A 22856-nucleotide genomic window follows, 5' to 3' on the forward strand; every position below is an offset into this window, starting at 1 on the left:
TTCCCGCAGCTACTCCGTACGTAGTAAGAAGGGTAACCACCTGACTTACTTCGTTGTCCGATCGGACGAGTATCATCAAGTCGTCGGCATATGCACGACACGTGAAGGAGCTCGCACGTAGTCGGACGCCTGTTAGAGTCCGTGTAAGAGTCTGCAGCAATGGTTCGAGCGCTATTGTAAACAGTATCATCGACAAGGGACATCCTTGCCTAACTGAGCTGCAAACAGGAATCGTTCCTACCTCCCTGCCATTGACCCTCACCGTCGAAGAAGCGCCGCGAAGGAGGCGCATGATGACGGTAATAAAATCCTGTGGTATCGCCATTCGTCGCATGGTCGAGTCAAGGAAATCATGGTTGATCCTGTCAAAGGCACGATCAAAATCCACCGATACGAACGCCGCTCGCATGCGACAAACTTCCGTCAAAGAAATTACGTCACGGTATTCGCCGAGGATAGAATGTATGTTGCTCCGAACCCCTAGACAAGCCTGGTCTGGTGGTATTGTCTTGGATATTACAGTCTTGAGCCTCGCCGCCAACATTCGCGCAAAGATCTTATAGTCAGTATTGAGCATCGTGAGCGGTCTAAATTGATGGACGCTGACACTCGCTGTCGATTTCGGTATTGGTATAAGCAGTCCCGCCATGAACTGCGACGGAACGTCCGTGTCAGGGCTCAATAACTCATTATACATCAATACCAACTGGGACATCATTAAATCCGCAAATGCGCGGTAAAATTCGAGTGTCAACCCATCTGACCCAGGGGATTTATGCACCGCACCCTTCGCGAGTGCGCCCCGGATGTCATCTTCCGTTAGGGGTTCCAATAGCGCCTCTGCATCCGGACCATCCACTTCCGTTTGCATCTGTCGCAAAATTTCTTCTTCTGTCCGATTGTCCGTCGGCGTCCTAGTGAAAAGGAGGCGGTAATGCTCCAGAAACTCAGCAGCAATGGCCTGTTGTGACGTCAAGGGCCGACCATCGTCATCATGGAGGACTGTGATTAGGGATCGGCGATTACGCGCATGTCCCTTGGACACATGATGCATGCCAATATGTTCTCCATCGACGTTGTCCAAGCACCGAGCACGGATCGAAAGTCCCTCCAGTCGACGTCTCGTGATCGATAAAATGCAGGCCTGAATGCGATGGACTTCCGCTTGACGCTCGGGCGATGGGGCCCTGGAGGACACGTCGCGGAGCACCATGTAGTAATAATCAAGTGTATCTCGGAGCCATTTCGCTTTTTCCTTGCCATACGTTATGAGAGCTCTTCGTATCGCCGGTTTTGCACACTGCAGCCACCACGATAGAACCGTACGGTGCAGCGGCAGACGGCGATTGCAAGTCCGCCATGTTTCTTCGATCCGCTTGCGACATTCTAGATCCACCAATAAGGAGGAATTAAGTTTCCAGGAACTACGACTCCGGTAGCTCAGTTGGTAGAGCACTTGCCCGCGAAAGGCAAAGGTCCCGAGTTCGAGTCTCGGTCGGGCACACAGTTTTAATCTGGCAGGAAGTTTCATATCGGCGCACACTCCGCTGCAGAGTGAAAATCTCATTCTGGATCTAGAGAGAATTTCTGTATGGTGCGAAAATTGGCAATTGGCACTAAACAAGGAAAAGTGCGAGGTCATCCACATGGGTACTAAAAAAAATCCGATGAATTTTGGGTATACGATAAATCGCACAAATCTAAGTGCTGCCAATTAGACTAAATATCTAGGAATTACAATTACGAGCAACTTAAATTGGAAAGACCACATGGATAATATTGTGGGGAAGGCGAAACAAAGACTGCGCTTTGTTGGCAGAACACTTAGAAGATGCGACAAACCCACTGAAGAGACAGCCTACATTACACTTGTCCGTCTTCTGCTGGAATATTGCTGCACTGTGTGGAATATTTACCAGGTAGGATTGATGTAGGACATCGAAAAAGTGCAAAGAAGGCCAGCTCGTTTCGTGTTATCATGCAATAGGCGTGAGAGTGTCCCTGATATGATACGCGAGTTGGGGTGGCAGTCACTGAAACAAAGGCGATTTCTTTGCAACGAGATCTGTGTGTGAAATCTTATGAGACTTAACTGCTAAGGTCACCAGTCCCTAAGCTTACACACTACTTAACCTAAATTATTCTAAGGACAAACACACACACCCACGCCCGAGGGAGGACTCGAGCCCCCGCCGGGACCGCGACGAGATCCATTTATGAAATTTCAATCACCAACTTTCTCTTCCGAATGCGAAAATGTTTTGTTGACACCCACCTACGTAGGGAGAAATGATCATCAAAATAAAATAAGAGAAATCAGAGCTCGAACGGAAAGATTTTGGTGTTCCTTTTTCCCACGCGCCATTCGAGAGTGGAGTGGTAGAGAAGTAGTATGAAAATGGTTCGATGAACCCTCTGCCAGGTACTTTAGTGTGAATTGCAGAGTAACCATGTATATGTAGATGTAGATGTAGAACCGCATTCTTCCTACAGTCTCCATATACCATGAGCATATCGGCTTTTTCTGCGTAGCTTGGACTGACACACTAACTGATTAGCAACTCGCAATGCACTCAAGGAACACTGTAAGCAAACATAACAACATCGTACCTAGCAACTGCGCAGACTGAATGGCACAAACAAGTGTCGGCGTGGTAGTTATTCAAAATGCGATGTCTCGTAAACTACTCGCACTAGACTCGTGCAATGAACATCACTGACAGTATAATTTACCCTTCTTTTGCTAACGTGAATAGGCATTTTCCATAGAAAAAGTTATGTTTGCAAAGAAATACACTATCTGAGTATTGTTAAAATCTCTGTATTGGCTAACAATACGAGCTTCTGACTGCCAATGCAATCTGTGAAAACCGCACATCAATAGCACTTTACGTTTTCGCAGTATTTCCGGTGCAGGATTTCGGTGATTCACCTTGTGTAAGCCCGCAAACTGTACATTGGGTTCACAATTCAGTTCGTCTCTCATTAACCCAAACAACTTTTCACCATAGGAATATCGCGTTTTTTGTTTGCTGACGATATATTGAAATGACAGAGACAGGGATGAAATTTACTGATGATTGGGCAGTACACTATTTGACATGAAATAGAGTGCTGATAAGGCAGTACAGTATTTTGATATCGAAATTTGTGACAACTTGTGTGTGTTGGTGTGGGTGGATGGGCGGGTGGCAGCGTGGGTGTATTTGGCAAATTTTAGTTCATAATTTTAATACTGTGCTGTGAATTGCTAGAACTGGGAGGGGACAAAGCTCGGCTTGATTTTTGATCAGCTGTTTTATTTAGTGATTGGAGGTGTGTGATGGAGAGAGAAGGGGGAGTGGGACGGCGACTGGAAGAGGCTTGATGACGTCGTGCTTGAATATTTCAAGGTCATGATGACGTCACCCATGACCATGTTCATGTGACGATCATGTGAACAATTTGGAGGTCAAGCGAATGTCAAATTCCGCCAGGATCCCTAGACTCATACTTCTTATGTCGGCTTGCAGCCTTCATGGTTGCAGTTTTTTCATTCCAACATTTTGCAAGAATATCCACATAGATAGGCTAAAAGTGTCAAAACACTATCACCTGTCTAAATTTCATTTTATTTAATTGTACTACCAGTTACAGCGTTATATTACGTCATCCTCACGCCCCTTGCCGTGTGTACAATCGAGATAGGGACCGACATACAGTCACTGGTACCCGTGAACTTCTTCTTAACACATTGATCCCTTCGATCACCACTTGCAGGGTCATTGTGTTAAGAAGAAGTCTACGGACACCAGTAGCTGTATTTCGATTTAGAAGAAGTGGGATTATACCCTCAAGTCGGTCGGCGGACCTGAAAATGGCACAATGTAACGCTGAAACTGGTAGGACAAACAAAATAAAACAGGAAATTTAGACTGCTGAAGGTGTTTTAATTTGACATTTTATATTGAACAGTGGAGGTTCCGCAGCCATCTTGTATAAAAATGGACTTGTAGCCAGCTGCTCTGGGCAAATTGCATCGTTAACATCCTACTTGTTTCACACGGTAAGCTAACACGCATTATTAGTATCGGCAGTGAAACACGTTGGCAATGGTTCGTACACGTAAATTTCATTTGCTCTGGCTGTCATTGCCTAGCAAGGCATTTTTCTATACGTCGCTGGCAGCTCGTGATACCATCATCGCTACATTACAAAAACTATCTCTTCTCGAAAGTTTTTGTTGTCATATAGGAAAGCTGTTCCAGTAACATTTCAAAAAGTTAGTACGAATAAACGGGCGGAGTGCAGTGAGGGAAGTTGGCAGTAGCAACCGACACTCTGCCCGTCCTCCAGGCCGCTCCCTGCAGCCATCATCGGTCGCTTGGGCTCCGCGCTCCCACCTGCAAAGTCTGACGGAGCTTAAGAGCTTTCCTCGGCGCCGTCGACCAATATTTGCTCGCGCCAGAGTTGTCCTTCCGCTTACACACAGCGAAAAGCTATTTCCTGAGCACGATAATAATAGACTGTAACGAGCTAGCATACCCCTTCGAGATTACGAATCTTTCGTGGCTCGAGGAGTTGTGGCCTGTTCGTGCTTCCAGGGAAGCGAACACTTCGCGTTACAAAAGATGTATCATCGGTGAAGTCGCGTCTGCCGCAAAATACACTGCCACCTGCAATAATGCAATAAAAGTCACGTGAAATGATAAAAGCGTAATAGTTCAAAGCATTTTTTATTTATGACTTGTTGGAACTTCTCAATAACATTTATATATCTATTATGATGGTCGTTTGTTTGGTTGTTTGTAAACTACCGCAAAAGATACCAAATCGTTTGAGTTTGCTGATTTTTTAATGTCTACAATGTCATTAATACATACTGTAGTAGCCAAGCGTAATTGTGACTTTCGATTTTTGACGTCGATATTAACACCAGAATAAAGAAACACATGAAAATAACTATACAAGAAGAAATTAATTGTGTGACTGACAAAGATCATAATGGATTCTAAAATTAAGAGTGCAACAGACATTCCGCAGTTAAATGCAGACGAGAGAGTCGATAGGTGGGAAGAGTACATTGAGGGCCTCTGTGTGTGTGTGTGGGGGGGGGGGGGGGAGGGTGATTTGTCTGATGTGATAGAAAAAGAAACAAGAGTCGATTTAGAAGAGATCGCGGATCCACTATTACAATTAGAATTTAACAGACTTTTGGAGGACTTGAGATCAAATAAGGCAGAGGGGATAAGTAACATTTCATCAGAATTTCTAAAATCATTGGGGGAAGTGTCAACAATACGACTATTTACGTTGTTGTGTAGAATGTATAAGTACGGCGATATACCATCTGACTTTCGTAAAAATATAATCCACACAATTTCGAAGATTTCAGGAGCTGACAAGTGCGAGAATTGTCGCACAATCAGTAGCTGACAAAAATAATACACTGAAACATGGAAAAGAAAATTGAGGATGTGTTAGGTGATCAGCTTGGCTTTAGGAAAGGTAAAGGTACCAGAGAGGCAGTTCTGACGTTGCGGTTGATAAGAAAACCAAAGACAAAGAAAAATCTAGACTCGTTCATAGGATTAGTAGACCTGTAAAAATCCTTAGATAATATAAATGGGTTCAAGATTTTCGAAATTCAGAGTAGAACAGCTGTAAGTTATAGGGAGAGACGCATAATACACAATGTGTATTAGAGCCAAGAGGGAATAATATGAGTGACCACCAAAAACGAAGTGCTTGGATTAAAAAGAGTGGAAGACAGGTATGTAATCTTTCGCCCCTATTGTTCAATCTATACATCGAAGAATCAATGGTCGAAATAAAAGAAAGTTTCAGGATTTGAATTAAAATTCAAGGTGAAATGGTATCAATGATATGATTCGTTGATACCATTAATATCCTGAGTGAAAGTGAAGAAGAATTAAATGATCTGCTGAATGAAATGAACAGTGTAATGAGTACAGAATATGGACTGAGAATAAATCGACCAAAGACGAAAGTAATGAGAAGTAGCCGAAATGAGAACTGTGGGAAAGTTAACATCGTGATTTATGTTTACGAGGAAGATGAAGTTAAGAAATTCTGCTACCTAAGAAGCAAAATAATGAATGACGGACGGAGTAAGGAGGACGTCAAAAGCAAACTGCAACTGACAAAAAGGGCATTCCTGGCCGAGAGAAGTCCACTAATTTAAAACATCGTCCTTAATTTGAGTAAGAAATTTCTGAGAACGTACGTTTGCAGCACAGCATTGTACGGCAGTGAGACATGGAACAGAAGAGAATCGAAGAATCTGAGATGTGCTGCTACAGCCGAATGATGAAAATTAGATGGACTGATAAGGTAAGGAATGATGAGGTTCTGCGTAGAATCGGAGAGGAAAGGAGTATGTGGAAAACACTGGCAAGGTGAATTGTCAGGGTGGTAGGACATCTGTTAAGATATCAAGGAATGACTTCCATATACTAGAGGGAGCTGCAGAGGGCGAAAACTGGAGAGGAAGACAGATTGGAATATATCCAGCAGATAATTGAGGATGTAGGAGGCAAGTGCAACTCAGAGACGAAGAGGTTGGCGCAGGAGAGCAATCCGTGGCGCGCCGCATCAAACGAATCAGAAGACCGATGGCTTAAAAAATAAAAACTCGTTTCTTGACCATTTGTGATTTTTGATGTGACCCTAATGTGTCTCATGTTCAACTAAGAAATTATACAGGTTTTTTACAGACTTCTGGCAGCTGTAAAGTGGACTTATTCGATAAAATTTCAATAGACAACTCATGTCTGGAAACATACGGTTAGCAAGTGAAATAATTTTGGAGGCTGGATTAGTTTCAAAGCTTCCCTTCTACAGTATGCGCATAGTGGAGACAGTGAGCTCAGACCCGTGTGCTTTACAGGAGCTCATGGCATGGACATGGTGCTCGTTCTCTTCTAAGAAACAATAGGCGTCCTGAAAATCGAGAGAGCGGCTCGTCCGTTGAGCACCACAACAGCAAGCACTGGTTGCCAACATATCAGTTCCTCGCAGCCATTGTTTTAGTCGGACGAAAGTAGTATGCGATGTCATAATTAGAACAGGAACTGAAGACAGCGCCCTCTTCTCTGTGCGCGTACCATGAGGTGGGACATCCTCACATTTAGTTTACATCCAAACAGTACATAGCCGGACGTGGGTACTTTATCAAAACTTTATCTACTGAGTCCCCCCTAAATCTCTAGAACCTTGTAATACAAACGTTGAGAACGTCCTTTACAATGAATGTATAGAATGAATATTTGTCTTTCGGTTTTGCAACACAATAATACCATCAGCAGGTACATGCGTTACGGTAAGTTAAGCATAAAGACCGAGATCAGAACTAGATCAAATGGTAACAATAATAATAATAATAATAACCTGGTAAGCGGAATGAGTTGGGTGGATGGTCCCCGACATAGCCTTGTAGTAACTTTTCTTCTTTTATAGCTGGCAAGGATGGCAATGAAAGTAATCGGGCGCCACTTTATTGACGGGGGCTCAGCATTGGAGAAATTTATTTCTAAACTATGTTACTTCAGAGATTCGGAGCGTGTGTATGGAAGGAAAGGTATAGGATTTATCGATCTGGAAAAATCTTCAAAAATGTGAAATGGTGCAAAATGTTCGACATTCTGAGAAAATATGGGAAAGCTAAAGAGAAAGAGGGGTAACATAGTGTATTTACAAGGACCGAGAGGGAAAAATAAGATGGGAAGAGCAAGAACGAAATTGTCGGATCAAAAAGGGTACAAGACAATGCCGTGTTCTTAGCCCCTATTGTTCAATGTAAACATCGAAAAATTAATGACGGAAATAAAAAAAGGTTCAAGAGCGAAATTAAAAATCAGCGTCAAAGGATATCAATGATAAGATTCGCGGATGACATTGCCGTCCTCAGCGAAAGTGAAGGAGATTTACATGACCTGCTAAATCGAATGAACAGCCTAATGAGTATAGAATATGGAATGAGAGTAAATCGAAGAAAGACGACAGTAACGAGAAGCAGGAGAAATGAAACCAGCGAGAAACTTAACATCAGAATTGGTGATCACGAAGTAGATGAAGCTAAGGAATTCTGCTACCTGGGCAGTAAAATTACCCACGATCGATGGAGCAAGGACGACACAAAAAGCACAAAAGCAATGGCAAGAAGTATACTAGTAGGAAACATAGACCTTAATTTGAGGAATAAATTTCTGATAAAGTACGTTTGAAGAACTGCATTGTACGGAAAACCGGAACAAAAGAGAATAGAGGTATTTGAGATGTGGTACTACAGAGGAACGTTGAAAACTAGGTTGACTGATAAGGTAAATAAGGAGGAGGTCCTTCGTAGAATCAACGAGAAAAGGAATATATGGAAGACACTGACAAGAAGAAGGGAAGGATGATAGGACATCATTTCAGACATCAGGTAGTAACTTCTGTGGTACTAGAGGCAGCCGTAGAGGTCAAAACCTGTATAGGAAGACAGAGACTGGAATACATTCAGCAAATAATTGACGACATATGTGGCAATTCCTATTCTGAGATGAAAAGGTTGCCACGGAATAGAAATTCGTGGCGGGCCGTGTCAAATCAGTAAGAAGATTGATGATTCAGAAGAAAAAAAACGAAGAACGTAAAATGAAAAAGACACTTCTGGTAGAAGAAAGTTAATTGGATGACGTTATCTCGACGACAAGAGCATAAGAGGAGGAGCACAATCTCAGACTGACAGAAGGACAGGGAAAGAAATCGCCGAAATACTTTTCAGATGAACAATCTCGGCTGATTTAGGGAAACACTGAAAAATGTAAATCTGGTTGGCCTTATGGGAAAGGACCGCCCCGTCCTCCCGAATGCGAGTTCAGTGTGGTAATCACTGAGACACCTCCCACAGCCGGCTCTTATCGTAATTCCTTTGGATCTTTTATGAATAAATCCCTGAGAAACTATTGTCTTCTACAATCCTTTGTTGTTTTGCAGAATAGCCAACCCTCGTTGAACCCCTGCATTGCTTAAACTTGCTTGAGTGGGACAGACCTCAAATGTTGCAACTAGGGCAATCGTGTTTCCTTACTGGCAAAGTAATAAACCCTCGAAATAGAATCCACAAACTGTGTAAAACTGGCGGCCGCTGTGACCGAGCGGTTCTAGGCGCTTCAGTCTGAAACCGCGCTGCTGCTATGGTCGCAGATTCGAACCCTGCGTCGCGCATGGATGTGTGTGATGTCCCTACGTTAGTTAGGTTTAAGCAGTTCTAAGTCTAGGGGACTGATGACCTCAGATGTTAAGTCCCAGAGTGCTTAGAGCCATTTGAACCATTTTTTTGCAAAACTTTCATAATTTGGGCGAATAATTATGACAAGCAACTCTGACTATTATGCCCGCGCTATTTAGCAGTTCTTTAAGTACACCAGCGACGTTATCCCGTAATGCAATGGGAACAGTTCTGGCCCAGCTAAATTTCGTCGGAGCAATATCTTTCATAGTAAGATGTGCAACAAAATTGTTAGTCGTGGCTAAACCTTCAGAAAAAAGTTCAGCATTGAATGGAGTCATTGACAACATATTGTTCTGAACTTGAAAGCCAAACAAATCAAACGAATCAAGGCCAAATATGTTCTCATAAGCGGGTGATTGTAGCACAGTGAAAGCCACATTTCGCGTATGCGAGTGATACATGGCAGGCAAAGTATATTTTCCAAAAACAGGTATGTCTTGTCCAGTATAAGCCGACAGGTGCGTGCTAGTTTTAGACAGGTGTGGGGAGCCTAACAGTTAATATGTGTTACAATTCAGCAATGCAACAGAGGCACCTGTGTGCAACTGAAATTTCACATGTTCTCCACTAACAAGGGAACCTCCCCATCGCACCCCCCTCAGATTTAGTTACAAGTTAGCATAGTGGATAGGCCTTGAAAAACGGAACACAGATCAATCGAGTAAACAGGAAGAAGTTATGTGGAACTATGATAAAAATAAGCAAAATATACAAACTGAGTAGTCCATGCGCAAGATAGGCACCATCAGGGAGAGTATGAGCTGAAGAGCGCTGTGGTCCCGTGGTTAGCGTGAGCGGCTGCGGAACGAGAGGTCCTTGGTTCAAGTCCTCCCTCGAGTGAAAAGTTATGAACGTTCGTTCACTGACGTCTCTATTCACTGTAATAAGTGTAGTATCTGTGTTTTGCGACCGCACTGCAAAACCGTGCGGTTAGTAGACGAAAGGACGTGCCTCTCCAATGGGAACCGAAAACATTTGATCGCAAGGCCATAGGTCAGCCGATTCCTCCAATGGAAAACACGTCTGATTATATTCTATACGACACTGGTGACGGCATGTGCGTCAAATGACAGGAATATGTTGTTGACCCATCTAACTTGTACACTTGGCGAATGGGTAAAAAGGTTCTTCTACCTTGCCCGATTTAGGCTTTCTTGTGGATGTGATAATCAGTCCCAAAAAAGTGATGAAAACATAACGGACGGACAGATAATAATTGTCTGAAAATTAAAAATTAAACTTTTCACTCGAGGGAAGACTTGAACCAAGGACCTCTGGTTCCCCAGCCGCTCACGCTAACCACGTGACCACGGCGCTTGATAGCTCCCACTGTCCTTGATGTTGCATATCTTGCGCATGGACTACTCAGTTTGTATATTTTGCTTATTTTTTTCATAGTTCCACACAACTTCTTCCTGTTTTCTCGATTGATCTGTGTTCCGTTTTTCAAGGCCTATCCACTGTGCCAACTTATAACTAAATCTGAGGGGGGTGCGATGGGGAGGTTCCCTTGTAAGAAGCAAATGAACAAAAAGTTTTCTGGACTGGCGTACCACTGAAGAAAGTGTTTTCCTGCTAGTTTTGCTAATTCCTGAAGCCTGCTTTGAATTCACTGTATCGCGTATTACATGGGCCTTGTGACTAGTTTTTGGTGAGTGGGCAGAATTCTTATGTTTGTTCCGTTGCAAACATACTGATTGCATGTGACAAGCGTAACACTGTGCTTGTCTGGACGGGCCGTCGTGCCGTTTGCACTGTGAATAGCAGCGAGAGCATCACTTAATTCTGTTTGCCTTTTTAGAGAATTATCTATGCGGCGTGGCGCTACTGCCTAATGGGCCAGTTGCAACCCGACTAATTGGTGGCTGCTCAAATTCATCGGCCCACATGGCACCTGAATCGTACTGATCTAGAATTTGCATGACATGTTAAAGTGATGAATATGTTTCAAAATCTGTTCTCTAAGTTTGACATCAGTTACATTATACACGATCGCATCACGCATCATAATATCGGAATATAAAGCACCACAAGCACGTTTGAACTGGCATTTCCTCGTCATACCCTGAAAATCTGTTACCCACTAGCGATAAGTTTGTTCTTAGCTTTTCTTGCAACGAAAGTATTGGTACCTAGTCACAATAGTTAGTTAGCGAATCTACATCCTGAACATAGGAAAGTTCACTCTGAGTGGCGAAAAACTGCACTACCTATTGCCGACAAAAAATAATGTGGTTTCATAGTACCTGGTACGTTGTGAGCAATTACGCCTGTTCATACTGTTGCAACCACTCGATCCACTCCTCGTCTTTTTCGTTAAACTGGTGAAAAGGCGGTTTGGCACTCGGAGCTATGGCTGTTGCCTGTTGCACTGAATTGGTGACTTGATTGGCGAGGAGCTGCTGTACCTCTTTTAGCAGCATGGCAGTCTGTTGGGCCTGAAACTGATACATCTGTGTCGGCCGCTGTGGACGAGCGGTTCTAGGCGCTTCAGTCCGTAACCACGCGGCTGCTACGGTCGCAGGCTCGGATCCTGCCTCGGGCATGGATGTGTGTGACGTCCTTAGGTTAGTTAGGTTTATGAAGTTCTAAGTCTAGGGGACTGATGACCTCAGATAAGCCCCATAGTGCTCAGAGCCATTTGAACCATTTTGAAACATCTGTGTTAGGTGGGTTGCATCTATCGCTTGCAGCTGAGGCGCCTGAGAAGGGGGAGGGAGAGATGCGTTGCTCATGTTGGAAGAGGCAAATGCAACAAACAGATAATGCAAGCAACAAAAATAAGCACGCAAGCTAAGAAAATCTCTGCAACACCCACCTAAAAACACTGGTTAGCAAAAACACTATAAGAGATACTATGAAAACATGTAAACACACTCCTGCAAAGAAAAGGTAAGGTGGAATTAAGGCGGCAGTAAAACACAAAAGCCCACGACAAAAGAAAAATTTGTGGCAGCCAGGCGCTGGATTCTTCTTACGCCTCGTTGCCAAATGTTAAATCCAGCCTAGTCGTCAAATATGGGACGCTTAGGAAACCTGCTTTCTCAGATCACTAGACAACATTCACATTGTATTAATGCATTTTATTACAAAAGGAAAAGGTTACACAGATGTGTCGCAAGCAAAGGGCGACATGCAAAATAAGCAATGTTCTTCAGTATAAACAATCCTAAGTCGCTGCTATACAAGTGCATAATCTCGAAGATGCTATGGAGCTGGGCCGCGACCATTCGGGCACCGCGCTTATGTCTTCACATAGAGGCCGCTGCTGTCGCATTGTTGCCCTGGAGAGCGGTCGGTCAGCATGCGACTGGCTGACGTATTCTCACAGCCATCTCTTCTCTATCGTTCCCGTCTGGCGTGCCGGCGCTTGGCTTTACGCCGTAACATCAACTATCTCGGCAATTATTTACCAACATCTAAAACCAGTCACGTTAAAGTGGTAGTGTAGTACCTAGACAACACAACAGAAGGAAACAAATGGTGCCGGCCGAAGTGGCAGCGCGGTTCTGGCGCTGCAGTCTGGAACCGCGAGACCGCTACGGTCGCAGGTTCGAATCCTGCCTCGGGCATGGATGTGTGTGATGTTTAACTAGTTCTAAGTTCTAGGGGACTAATGACCTCAGCAGTTGAGTCCCATAGTGCTCAGAGCCATTTGAACCATTTTTTGAAACAAATGGTGACAGAAGAGGAGGAAACTGAAGTTCTTGCTACTGTTGCAGATGATCCACATGTTAGCTCCCCACCGATCGCACGAGGAAATGGCATGAGTCAGCCAAGTGTCCTACGCATTCTCCGTCGACATACGCTCGACCCCTATCACAACTCTCTCCATTAATAGCTGCATGGAAACTACTAAGGTTGGAACTTTATAGTGGCAACTATTTATTTGCAGCTCGTACAAAATAGATACGTATTTCAAAGTATTACTGACCTTCAAAGTAGTCACCAGCATTGTGTATAACCCGTTGCCAGCGATGGGGAAGTCGTAGGATACTCTTAGCAGTGCCAGTTCTGTTAGCAGTTCGAGCGACGCGGTCTATTGCCCGACGAATTTGTAGCAGTTCTGAAGCGAATGCCGTGAAGTGTTTCCTTCAGTTTAGAAATCGAGATGAAATTGCGAGGGCTTAAGTCAGAGAATTGCAGTAGGTGTTATAGCACTTAGCAGCCCCACCAGTCAAATAAATCAGTAACAGCTTGCACTGTACGTGCTTGAGCATTGTCCTGCAAAATGATGATCAGGTCCTGCAGAAAGTGTCATCACTTCTGTCTCTAAGCTGGTCGTAGGATGTATTACTGATCTGTTTGACTGATGGGGCTGCTAAGTGCTATACCACCTACTGCACTCCCCTGACTTAAGGCCTCGTGAGTTCAACTTGATTTCTAAACAGAACGAAACATTTCATGGCATTCGCTTCAGAACTGCTACAAATTCGTCGGGCAACAGACAGCGCCGCTCGAACTGTCAACACATCAGATTATCCTACGACTTCCACATCACTGGCAACGGGTTATACACAATGCTGGTGACTACTTTGAAGGTCAGTAAAACTTTGAAACATGTATCTATTTTGTACGAGCTGTAAATAAACAGTTGCCGCTATTCAAGTTCCAACCCTCGTATTAAGAGAAATATAGTATCTTTTGGACATGGGCATTACGTCAGGATACTCCATATATCTTGTTTAGTGATGAAGCCACATTCACGAAACACGCCGAGGTAAACCGCCGAAACATGCACTGCTGAGCTTTCGACAGTCGCCTTCGGCGTCGTGAGGTAGAACGCCAGCGTCCACGGAGTGTAAAAGTGCACTTTTGGGATAGTGAACGATCAGTTCATAGGCCCTTTCTTCACAAACGGAACACTGAACGGACACAAGTATCGCAGCATTCTATCTAACAAACGGTCTTCCACGGATGCTATAAGACTTTCCTCTGCAGACTAGGAGGAACCTATGGTACCAAAATGACGGCTGTCCAGCCCATAGTGCACCAAGTACTACAGCATGTCTTTATGATTTGTTCCCAAATCGTTGGATGGACACAGAGGACCTGAACTTTGACCAGCCTGTTCCACGGATTTGGCGCCTGTAGACTTTTTTGTGGGGAAAGCTTAAAGACGCTGTCTACAAGGACGTACCAATTACACTCGATGATATGCACCGGCGTTTTACTGTAACCTGCTCGGACATCTCCGCTGGAATGCTGGAGCAGTCGTTCCATACCAGACTGGAAGCGTGTATTGTTGCTGCCTGTGGTGAGTTTGATCATAGTTTGTGATGGTGAAATGTCTCGTTACACTTATGAAACCACAAAATTAGACTATGCACTTATGTTGTTCTTTAGTGCTACCACATGTATTTTAAAAGTGTTGCTGTGGGAAGTTTTTAAAACACGGTATCTCGTAAACGAGTTGCACCAGAATCCTGCAACAAATACCACTGACATTCTAATTAACCCTACTTTTAATTTATTACCGTCAACAGGCATTGTTCCGTATAAAAAGCGTATGTTTGTAAAGGAAACACCATTCTAATAATTGTACAATCTGTTGTTCGGCTAACGATAAGAGCAGATGGAAATGGTCGAGGGCAGCACGGCTACACCAAAACAAGTACCCTCACAGACACCAACCACATCACACAACATTTCAAGCACTTTTTGGACTTTTGCGTGATCAAGGGTCCTTCTTCGAGACCGACGAACAACGGACTTGCCGGGGGGGGGGGGGGCGGGGGGGAGGGGGGGAGGAGTCCGCATACACGAGATTTTCGTGTTTGTGTATAGACAGTTCGGATTTTAAATGCAAATAGGTGCAAAATTCATGTTTTTTCTGGGAGGTTTTTGAAGCGCGCTACTTCAACGCTTTAAACTTGTACGAATCGGTTCAAATTTTGCGCTAAGGTAAATAAATGAATAAACTAAAAATTAAATTGTTTAAAGTCGGGCTAAATGTAGCATGTAAAATCCATTCTTACGTGAATCGAATGCGCCGAAACGGTTTAAAATGATTCAAATAAATAAAAAGTGCACTCTTGTAATAGTACTGAAAACTCTCTTTCAAAGGTCTCACTTGACCCGGATTTTACGTGCAAAAAACAAGTGTTTGCGAGTATTTATTAGCGCGCCACTTCTATGCTTCAAATTATAATGCAAATAAACAAGTTTTTTTAGGAAGTTTATGAAGTGTACCACTTCTGTACTTTAAACTTCTACGAAACGGTTCAAACTTTGTAGCGAAGTAGATAAATGAATAATGTCAAAACGAAATTTTGTTATACAATAAACTTTATCCGTTGCCGAAATACGATGGTCTGAAGTCGAGGTGCACATAAGAATCATTCTTACGTAAGCTGACTGCGCGGAAACGGTTTAAAGTGATTCAGATAAACAAAAATTCATTCTTACCATAAAATTGAAAATTTTATTTCAAAAATCTAGCTTCATTCAGACTTTCATGTAAATGAGTTTTTTTTTTGTTCTAGCGCCTCTTAAATATTTCAAACTAGTGCGAATAGGTTCAAATTTGTAAGAAGGTAGACAGAAAGATATAATTAATGGTCGTATTGTTGTTTTGTAAAAGCTTTGTCCGTTGCCACGACAAAAGCAACATGCTTCGAAAGACAATAAAAACACTCTATACTGGATCAGTCGGCGCCCGAGTAAACAAAAATGTACACCGGTTGCCATGGTATGGCAGTTTAATGTCCAAATTTTGGTAGAGTAAAAGTTGGGAACCAGAATGAAATATTCTTCTATCATATCACAAGAAAGCGAATATATCCTGGGCAGAATTGGGGGTGTAGAAGATGGCAACTAGCTTTTTGGCTTATTTGGCAGCTTCAGATGTTGACATTAAACCCTACTTCCCCATCGCAGTGAACTCTCTTAGCTATAAAGTTTTGGCACGCATTCATCTTACAATCTACAAGCTAGTGTCTCTGATCCCGTGCGCAAAATCCAGGAGATTCGCCTGCTATAGTATGTGACTGAAGAGCATACATTTAACAGATAATTTTTTTTTTCTGAGGTTATAAAATTTCTACGGGTGGATTTGTTCCTTGGGGGATGACATCATTTTACTTTGCTTGAAACTATGCGTTCTATTGCATGAGATGCAGACTAATATTAGCAAGCAAAAAAGCGCGAATATATCAAGATGTTTTGATTTAAAAGTCTTTGAAGGTGCCAGGTAAGTTGAAAAGGAAGATCCCTTCATCTACATCCCTTACTCTGCCCAGGATATTTTCGCCTTTTTTGTCCTATGACAGGAGCTTTTTTCATTCTGAGAGAGAGAGAGAGAGAGAGATTAGTGAAATGAGTGTCGTATTTTTTATGCTTAATGTAAATGGGGATAAAATATCTCCAGATGCACCTGCCTTCCCGTAAGAAATATTCCACTAAGAATGTAAGAACTTTTTTCTGAGATTAGAATAGCTGAGTATGAGTCGAGCTAAGTTTCAGATCGTATTATATAGTATCAACCTCTGTGAGCTATTTGTACAAAGAAGGAGAAGAAAGTTCAGGGCGTTTCAAAATATTTGTATCAAACGTCTAGGGATGAAAGATCCCGTCATGGGGAACGACTTCTGTCAGAACTAAAATTTTCATTGACGCCTCCCTGTGACTCTAGGCATCTGTTATTACTGGTTATGCCCCTGAGAAGCGACATGGCGTAGGTACTCTGCAGAATGAATATGCAATGAGTGTTGCCTACAATCCAGTCATCTGCTCTGGGTGAATGGAAAAATAAAGTTCCTGATTCGCTGCTAAAATATCTCTCTCTGTTTAGAGAAATTCATTTTTTTAGGTTTTCTTGTTGAAAATCACTCTGCTTATTTACGGGCGTTGGTGGTGTGCGGAACCAACACAGCTGGTTAGTAGACGTCTCGTCGAGCCATAGCCGACACTGAAAATTTTGCTTTTAGCAAAAGTTGATCCCCATTATGTGATCTATCACTTCTAGACATTTGATGCAAAGACTTTGAAACACCCAGCGCTTTACAGATAGTTAACTATGAAAAGACATTCGTTTAAATAAGTTCTAATGGACTTCTGGCATACTCAGTTTAGATGGAGAAGACTGATTGCCTGGACTGTGCAGACCGACGTGATCCAGAGCAAATCCAAGTAAGCGCACGTATAAAGCGATGGTGGTGACATCAAAAAATATTTATACAGAGCCCATGCAAGAAAATAAAAATCTAGTCAGGCTAAAACACTACTGAGATAAAACCAACGATTTGAGAACGGTTCTTCATCTATGTTGTGGGTGAAATCCACTTTATAGAAATTCTCATTATTACGTGAATACATCACACTGCAAAACTCTGGACTCTCGAAAATTAACCTCTAAATGCTTGTGCGCAAAGGTAAATGGATAACGTAAAAATTACGGCCCTAGGCATAGCTCCTAAAGTGGGGAATTTCCAAAACAAATATCTCACCCTGCTTACTGCTATCTCATTGCAGTAATATGTTGGTGATGAATTTGAGCTGATTGCCAATATGTTCCAAATATAGTTTAGAAGCCTACAACTTAATGTATGCGAAAGGATACAACAGAAACCACGGTTAAACTCGATATTCACATTTATTCATAAACACATTTATAAAAATCAACATATCAAGCAATGGTCGAAATCTGTGATAATTAGCTGTATCCAAAATCTTACTCTCTTCCGATGTTCCTTGTTGACTGACGACTGTCAAATCTCGTAATGCTTGATCGGAACAGTGACCGGAAGTTGGTGGTTAAAAGCCAGGAGGCCACTTATTCATTACCAGTGCAAAGAAGATGATATAGGAGGTTGTCCTGTGTTCCAAAAGTGTGATATCAGTTTAACTTTTCTCACCAGTACTGCCAATTATACTCACCTAAGTGTGATGAGACGAGCTATGCGATGCAGACGTTAAGCACCTGAGTAGGATTCCCAATATGTTGCACCATCTACCACGCTGCTACGCCACAGCGATTCGGACACCTTTGCTTCCGACAGGCAAGAGCTTCTTATGCGGTGCTCACTTGCGCCCTGATTATTCCTTGCCAACAAAACAGAGCCAGTCGCCAATCACAAAATTACGAACCGCAATGGTCCAACGTCGAGGATCCCCTCCAACAGAGAATCCTGCCAAAAATAGGCACGTCTTTTCCAGTCACCAATGTCAACTTGGAAGGTCTCCCCTTCTACCAAAAACGATTTATTTCAACACAGTGATCTGACGTCAAACGCCTTTACGCAGACCATACGTTCTCCCCATAACCTCGCAAATGCATTTGAGAAATACAGAGAGGACCGAGTACGTGGCGAGAGTTTGTTTTCGGTGGCCTGCGCTTCTAACAAGGGAACCTCCCCATCGCATCCCCCTCAGATTTAGTTATAAATTGGCACAGTGGATAGGCCTTGAATAACTGAACACAGATCAATTGAGAAAACAGGAAGAAGTTGTGTGGAACTATGAAAAAATAAGCAAAATATGCAAACTGAGTAGTCCATGCGCAATATAGGTAACATCAAGGATAATCTGAGCTCAGGAACGTCGTGGTCCCGTGGTTAGCTTGAGCAGCTGCGGCACGAGAGGTCCTTGGTTCAAGTCTTCCCTCAATTGAAAAGTTTAATTTTTTATTTTCAGTTTATGTGACAAACTCTTACGTTTTCATCACTTCTTTGGGAGTGATTATCACATCCACAAGAAAACCTAAATCGGGCAAGGTAGAAGAATCTTTTTACCCATTCGCCAAGTGTACAAGTTAGGTGAGTCGACAAAATATTCCTGTCATGTGACGCACATGCCGTCACCAGTGTCTTATAGAATATATCAGACGTGTTTTCCTGTGGAGGAATCGGTTGACCTATGACCTTGCGATCAAATGTTTTCGGTTCCCGTTGGAGAGGCACGTCCTTCCGTCTAGTAATCGCACGGTTTTGCTGTGCGGTCGCAAAACACAGACACTTATTACAGTGAACAGAGATGTCAATGAACGAACGGACAGATCATAACTTTGCGAAAATAAAGAAAGTAAAATTTTCACTCGTGGGAAGACTTGAACCAAGGACCTCTCGTCCCGCAGCTACTCATGCTAACCACGGAACCACGGCGCTCCTGAGCTCACATTATCTTTGATGTTGCCTATCATGCGCATGGACTACTCAGTTTGTGTATTTTGCTTATTTTTTCATAGTTCCACACAACTCCTTCCTGTTTTCTCGATTGATCTGTGTTCAGTTTTTCAAGGCCTATCCACTGTGCAAACTTGTAACTAAATCTGAGGGGGGTGCGATGGGGAGGTTCCCTTGTAAGAGCGGCGCCTCCTAATCGTGAAAAGAAGTGAGAAAACATGGGAAGAGGCCCACGACTGCTGCGCGTGGCGCCGTACCGCGCTTGGCAGGATCTACGTAGCCGCCAGCAGCCGTTGTGAGAGAACAATGCTTGCCGCCCCCTGAGGGTTTCGGCCCGTCCCGATTCCGGGAATCTCACGCAGAGCCGATGCGGTCCCATCCACATGTCACCGAGTTGCACACAGAAAAGTTTCCTGACACTCTCTCTCGAGTCCAGTGCTCTGCACATTCACACGCATCCCGGACGTTCATAATCCACCGAGTTAGTGAAGAGGGACGCAAATTACACAAGGCACTCTACTGCCGGTCAGTGTTTTTTAATGATATCAAAACCATTCAGCATACCGAATATCCCTGTTGTCAACCTCAGAATGATAAATACATTCAAATTGTTAATGGAACCAGTACGCAAAAGGCTACCCACCTTTGTTTAAAGTAAAAAAAAAAAAAAGAATGCTTTACGTATCTTAAATATGCAGAACAATCACCAATAGGACTCTATTGTACCACCTCCGTTTTTCCAAGGGGGCGAAGAACAAAACGTTCAACAAAATATGAATAGAGCTCACGTCCTCAGACATCTCTGTTCAGTAGATCTCCTATTCAGATACATTAACGCACAGTCAGAACAAGCGTCACATCTGTTCACAATATGACGTTGAACCTAGCGACGCTTTACTATTTCCTGGAAATTGCAATCGTTTTTATGTTTCTCTGGTGTAGCTCTCAATTCAGACCTCTTTTGCACATTCCCAACAACTTGTAATATTAAATTAGTAGCTAGCACTCAGTACTCGCCTCTGATTCGTGCTTGAGGTTGCTGCTAAGGTTTAGTAGACTCCTAATGTCACCCTTTGTGATCCACAACGATACTCTGGTGTATCGCATGACTGAGTTCTTGCTGAGTGCTCGTTTCTCAGACACACAAAGGCGCTACGCTGGCCCATAGCTTGTGTGCATCCAACAGCTAGTTAAAGCTGCGTTGAGTTCTCCGATTCACACAGGCGAGCCTCTATAAATGAATTAAATCTCATAGTCATCTCTTTCCGCTTACATTATATGGGCAAGTGAATCTATCTAATTTCATTGTCCTTTCTTTACAACATGGCTCCTTCACTCACACAAATATCTTTTGGATTAGGTGTGGAAAGGTCTTGTGGGCAGTTCCACTCCATCACGTATCAGAGTTGCAATGGTTGCAGATATGTGAATCGTCATTGTCTAGCGGATAATCGTCGTTTCATAAGAACCCTTAAATACAGAAGCAGTTTAAAAGCTTGATTCTGGAATTGAGAGATTAAAATTGGCATATTTTCCCTGAAATTAGTTCTCTACAAGCAACTTAGAACAAACATGCGTCCAGTAATGATCGTATATATTGCAATACTTCGCCCTCAGGAACTGAGGACAAGAAAAATCATTTAAGGTGCACATTTTTCTAAGGTTTGAAGCTCCTTTTATATTCTTCGGTGTTTGCAATTTAAAATTTTGTTGTTTTGAAAAGCAGCCTTATGCAAACACAATTTGTTTATTTTTGTATTTACCCAGACAAGTTTCGACACCTATGTGTAATTTTCTGTTGGTCAAATTTTTAATTCTGTAAAGTACAATATGAAATTTGTAACAATTTACTGTTGTAGGTTTAAGAATTACAATATGTGCTATTTTCTTTGTTTTATTGAGACGCTCACCTTAAAATTACATCGTTAAATGAACTGAAGACGCTCACCTTAAAATTACATCGTTAAATGAATTGCGTTATTATACACCGGTTTTGGTGCTCGTTTTTGTCGTTTTTTTGACAGCATGTCATCTGTAAACTAGCCATGAAGAAAATTAATGCGTATTTATCAAGAACTGTTTCGTGGGTAGAGGTTATGTGCGTTTCTGTACTTATATATATATATATATATATATATATATATATATATATATATATATATATATATATATATATATATATATATATATATATATATATATATTCGTCCTGTTGCGTGTCTAGTTGGTGGTTCATCGTTGGTGAACAAGTGAGCAGCAACACCTCTCACTGAGAAAGGAGGCAGAATTGTCTGCTCACATCACATTAGGTCACATTTTACGTAAGTGCGTGTGAAGTGAATTAGCGAGAAAAAATCAATTGTATGAAAAACTGTGTGGAAACAAGTACATTGAATAGCCACTATAAATATGTGGCACATGATACTAAAAATACGTATTATTAAAAGGACCCATTATTTCAGCTCATTGCCAAATAATAGTGCAAGAAATGGTGGAAGTGAAGGTTGTGGGTTGTGTTCGTCTAAATCCTTAACAAATTTTGCATGTATTTACTAATGAGACTCAACCAATTCAAGCATACGCATCTGATGATTATCAGCAAATAATCCAGTAAAACAACGTTCAATTTACAAATACTAACTTATTATCTAGCACACTAAAATGAAAAAAATTTTCTGCTGTTCGACAGAAGCACCTCACCACTCTCTGTAATGCTTCATGGTCCCCGTCCATCAGTACGTGATGTCTGCCTGGTCTCTGTTTAGTTGTTGTAGTTCTTTCCCGTCTTCATCATGTCTGTTCATGCTTGCGACAACACCGTTAATCCTAAAAGCGTTCTTGTTTGAACAACATCCCATCAGAGATGGAGGGCCTGCTTGAACATGTCTCTGAAAACTCGATCCACCCACCCTGTCTGAACCAGGCTGTAGAGGCCTCCATGCCCCACACAAAGGACGTCTTGTGAATGAATGGAGCATTCTGATTGGCTCTTACTGAATTTAGCCGCCAAAACATTGCTGATGTTGGTGTGGGAGCACTGTCCGCCATTTTTTCCTGCAGACACACAAATTACGAGACTTTCAGCAGCAAAAATATTTTGTACAGGTCCAAAAAAACCATACAGCAGCCATATTTCACGGACAGTTAAACTCTGCAAAAGTGTTCTACAGATCATGATATACGCAAAAAAAAGACATTTTCTCAATTACACTGATCTACCACCTACGACGAAGGCTTGAATATTTTAGCGTGAAACCCGTCTCCAACCCGGCTACGTGTCACGACAGACCATATCGACGTAGTAAACACACAATTCGTATCCTGCACCACACAAAATCATCAGTCCTGCATCCTGCATATAGATATTGCCCATCAGATACTCATACATATACCGCGAAAACAGACAGCATAAGCACATGCACCATATATAGTCCTCGCAGGACTACTATTTCCTGCGA

The sequence above is a fragment of the Schistocerca nitens genome, chromosome 1 (genome assembly GCF_023898315.1).
Source record: "Schistocerca nitens isolate TAMUIC-IGC-003100 chromosome 1, iqSchNite1.1, whole genome shotgun sequence".
Lineage (NCBI taxonomy): Eukaryota > Metazoa > Arthropoda > Insecta > Orthoptera > Acrididae > Schistocerca > Schistocerca nitens.